This window comes from Cornus florida, unplaced genomic scaffold, assembly GCF_030987335.1.
Source record: "Cornus florida cultivar Cherokee Brave unplaced genomic scaffold, ASM3098733v1 CherokeeBrave_3.0.0_Hap2_Chr10, whole genome shotgun sequence".
In the NCBI taxonomy this organism is placed as follows: domain Eukaryota; kingdom Viridiplantae; phylum Streptophyta; class Magnoliopsida; order Cornales; family Cornaceae; genus Cornus; species Cornus florida.
This window is the reverse complement of record NW_026775580.1, coordinates 87,342,846-87,347,269: the sequence shown is the minus strand read 5'-3', so window position 1 is coordinate 87,347,269 and position 4,424 is coordinate 87,342,846.

Below are 4,424 nucleotides of genomic sequence, written 5' to 3'. Positions count from 1 at the left end.
TGATATATATATGTTGTTGCATAACTTGTTGATTTTGGAAACTTAGGGATGTCGTTGTTTGACTACGGCTAGGGTTTGGTTCTAGTACGGGGGATTGCCCATTTATAGTCTAGTGCGCACATAGGGAGGTTACCCATGGGCTAGTAACCATGGTGTCGGCCTGATCTGGCGTGACGTCCAAGTGTCCACGTTGTTTGATTTCGCATCACATTTCAAGTTGATAACTAGATGATATCGTAACTTGTTGTTCCTTATTTGATTTCCCATTTTAAGTTTCAAGATGTTAACTTTGAGAAATTATGCTTATACGTTGTATTGGAAGTTCCAATGTTGGTTAAATTGCATCGATATAGTGAATTGTGTTTTAAATGTTCTAATGTACCTTAGGAATGAACCAATAGATTCATTTGGAACATAGATGTTAGGTGGCATGAACCACTTCAGTTGATTTCGTTTCTTAGATTTCAAGTGAATGATTATGAGGATTTATATCTCGTTACGTTGTATAGCATGTTTCTATATTGTTTGGAATTGCATAAATATTATAGTTTATGCTAGAAATGTGCTATGATAGTTTAGGATGCTCCCTGAGTCTCATCTTGACATAGACGTTAGGTGGCATGACCTATTTTGAATTGTTTCAAGTTAGTGTAAAAATCTCTAAAGAAATCAAGTCTATGCATGCTCATTCTCTACGAGTAAACTTGTTTACTCACCCCGAAGTTACTGAGCGATTTGTTCAGGTACGAAGACTAGGTGCGTGAAGTTCATCATTGCTTGGATGATTATAGACTTGAAGGTTTTAATTCTTGTAAAGGTTGGCTTGAAATGCCACCTATAGCCTTATATGTCAAAACTTGTATTTGTTGTCTAAACTATGTAATGTGCACTTAAGTGTACCTTTTGACACTCTTTGGATGTATATGTAAGGAGGCTAAGGGGCAAAGACATCTATATGACATGTATGCTGGTTTAACTTCATAGTTTGTTTATGGAGTATATGGAATTTCAAGGATTGAACCTAATTTGTAAATGATAAAGCCATCATTTGCTTAATTTTTTTTTGTTGATTAAAATCACTCTTTAAGTAGGTTGCACACCTTTAAAAATGATTAATTAGGTTCATCCATGTTTCCCCTTGATTAGTTTCCGCATTTTATGGTTCTAGTCCGCGCCACTGCTGCATTTGGCAGGCCCCCGCAGCATTTTGGCGGGTGCCCGCAAGGATCTGCCACATTTGGCGGGCCCCCGCAACATTTGGGCGGGCCCCCGTAGGGATCTGTTCCTGCTCCAGTCATCTTTCTTCGGAGGGCCATATCTCGCTCGTTTTAACTTCGAATTGGTCCGTTCTTGAGTCTAAACTGTAATGTCTGTGTCAATATATATATATATATATATATATGTGTGTGTGTGTGTGTGTGTGTGTGTGTGTGTGTGTGTGCATATGTGTATATATTTGTGTGTGTGGTGTAATTTAAAACAAAAAGAAAAAGGAAAATGGGTGGACCCACATGCACTTAAAATGGTCATGAGACCACTTTTTGTTCTATTTTTTTATTTTATTTTTCCTGTAAGCTTCTCTCTCGTTCCAGAAGCTCTCTGTTTTTTTTTTTTTCTTTTTTTGGTTTCAATCTTTAAGGCTTGATTGCTCCCTCATCTCTTAGCATTTTTAAGTGCCGTTTGAGGCAAAATGAAGCCCATGACGAGCTCTACGCATCCATACCATCAATTTTAGCTTTTGTACACCCTTTGGATTTCGAAATTCAAGACCTACTTTTAAGGGTTTTGTGCAAATTTGAGGTAGGAGCTCTTAATCCACAAGTTTCTTGCTCCTATGTGAATTACATCTTCTAATTTGATGCTAGACATGTTTACTTATGCTAGTTGTAGTTTAAAGAAATTATAGCATGTGTATGTGGTTATGTGAGAACTTGTTTTAAATGTTTTATGTAAAAATTCTTGCTTATGTGATGATTTATATATGTTTGTTGTACTAGATGCATTGTTGTACAAGAGCATATTATAATCCCTTGAGAAATTGTTGCGAAATTATGTCTTGCTTACTTAAATAGAGTGAATGTGAAATGATGATTAAATTCATGGTATTGATGCACTCATGCACTTAGGGCATGAAACGGGAAGAATGAGTTTGAAATGAAAAAATGAGATTTTGGGAAAAATGATTTGATGAAACGGTTTTGAAAAAAACCCGGTCACCACGGGGGTACCAAAGGGCCAGAGTGTTAATATAGCCTAGAGGGGACTAGGGAGTCGCCCTAGCGTGGTTGAGCTAGCTGGGCCCCATAATGACGCCGCGGGGGTACCAAGGGTCAGGGACATTAGCCAATCCTCCTCTCGTGTCGCTGCGGGGTCACCAAAGGGCGGGTTATATTAACAGTTTGAAAGTGATGTTTGAGAACAGAAAATGGGGAGTGACATTGGCATGCATTTGCATTTCATGGCATCATGTGGGTTGTACTTGAGTTTAGTTGGAATGTTGTATTATTTCCCGACATTATATGATCCTCATTTCCTATTGGCTTGTTCTTTGTATGGATTCACAGGGACACAAGAAAAGTGTCTTAAGCGTCACTTACTGAGCATATTTACTCACCCTACTATTTATATTATTTTTTTCAGGTCTTGGAAATGAACCGGTGGACGACAATCCATCTCAAGCTTGAAAGTTGTTTGAAGGTTGTTTGTTATTTTGTATTTTGACCGTTTTATGTATATTCATAGTTGTGGGGATGTAACTAAGTTAGTATTTATGGCCTTGTAACTTAAGAACTAACTTATCTTTTGTTTGATGTAAATGAAACTAATGGAATTATGGTATATGTTTCCATGCAATTGTATCATGTAACGTTGTAAGACAGTGACTTTAAATATTAATCTTGTATTTTGGGACTGTAATTATGATAATTTAGATTAATTGGTGTGTGGATGTTCCACCATAAGAGAAACTATGTTGAGGTATAATGAACGGATGAATGGGATGCTAGATGATTTTATGTGTTTTGTGTATTGGGACAGGTTATTGAAGGCCCATTTTTAGGGGAGGTTATGCCGAATTTTTTTAAAATTTTGGCATCAGCTAGGGTCGTTACAAATTTGGTATTAGAGCTATGGTTCGAATACCATTAAGACGACGGGTAGAGGATTACCTAGGGTTATCTGGGAAGTCATTTGCATTGATATTTCCTTGTTTGGAAAAGTGTTTTGCTATTTGAAAAAGCATGCTTAACTACTTACTTGCTTATGTGCTTATGTGCTTATATGCCTATATTAATGTGTTCATTGCACAGTATTACATGCTAAATGTTTGTACAGTATCTTTTTGCGTTGGGTTGTTCACGGTTGGACCTTAGTGTTATCGTTATTGAACTGTTTCCTTTGTTTTATAGAACGATGTCACGGCGTGAGGAAATCAGGGAAGTTGGCCCTAGACCGACTAGGGGTGATGTTGGCGAGAGCTCCAGCTCCAATCCGGAGGAGCTAAATGATGAGGACACACTTCTTAGGGACTTGATTCCCCCGAGAGTTGTCCCCACAAGGAGGGATAATGTTGAACCACCCGTCGAAGTAGGTGAAGGTTCTGCGGCACTGGAGTTGAATCGTTTGTTGCAAAATGTCGTGAGGGCAACGATTTCTGCTCAGTCGCAGTCGGCACCACAACCTACAATTCAAGTTGAGGAGATGCCAGCTCAGAAGCGTCTCAAGATTATTGAGGGGTTTTCTCAGCTGATGCCGGTTATATTTGAGGGCGGTGCGGATCCAATGATAGCAGATGACTACATGGAGCAAGTTGAAACTCAATTGATTTCAATGGATGTGACGGAGGATCATTTGAAGATCATCCTAGCTACTTATAAGTTTGCTAAGGATGCCAAATTATGGTGGAAGTCGGTTACGAGTCGGTACAAGGTAGAAAAGATGAGTTGGGACAAGTTTAAGGAATTGTTTTATGAAAAGTACTTTCCGCTTTCCAAAAGATGGGAGTTACAAGACCAGTTTCATAACCTTATCCAAGGGAGCATGTCAGTGGCAGAATATGAAAACAAGTTCACTTCACTTTCTCGTTTTGCTCCAGAAATGGTGAAAGATGAAGCTAACAAGACTCGGAAGTTTGTTTCTGGTCTTAATGATCGGATGAGGCCGTTGATCATGGCACAGTTCATTAAGGTTTAATCTGAAGCAGTGGAAAGGGCTTTGATGTTGGAAGCTGATAATAAAGAGAATGATGCAAGAAGAGAGCAGTTGAAGCAAAAGAGGGGTGCAGGGCCATCTTCAGAAGGATCTTCTTGGAAAAGGAATAGGGGCGGTCCATCTCAGTTTCAGGGACAGCAGTCTGCACCATCTGCTCCTACCACTCCGTTGCCAGCTGGGTCTGATAGGAGTGCAGTTGTTTGCTTTCAATGTCA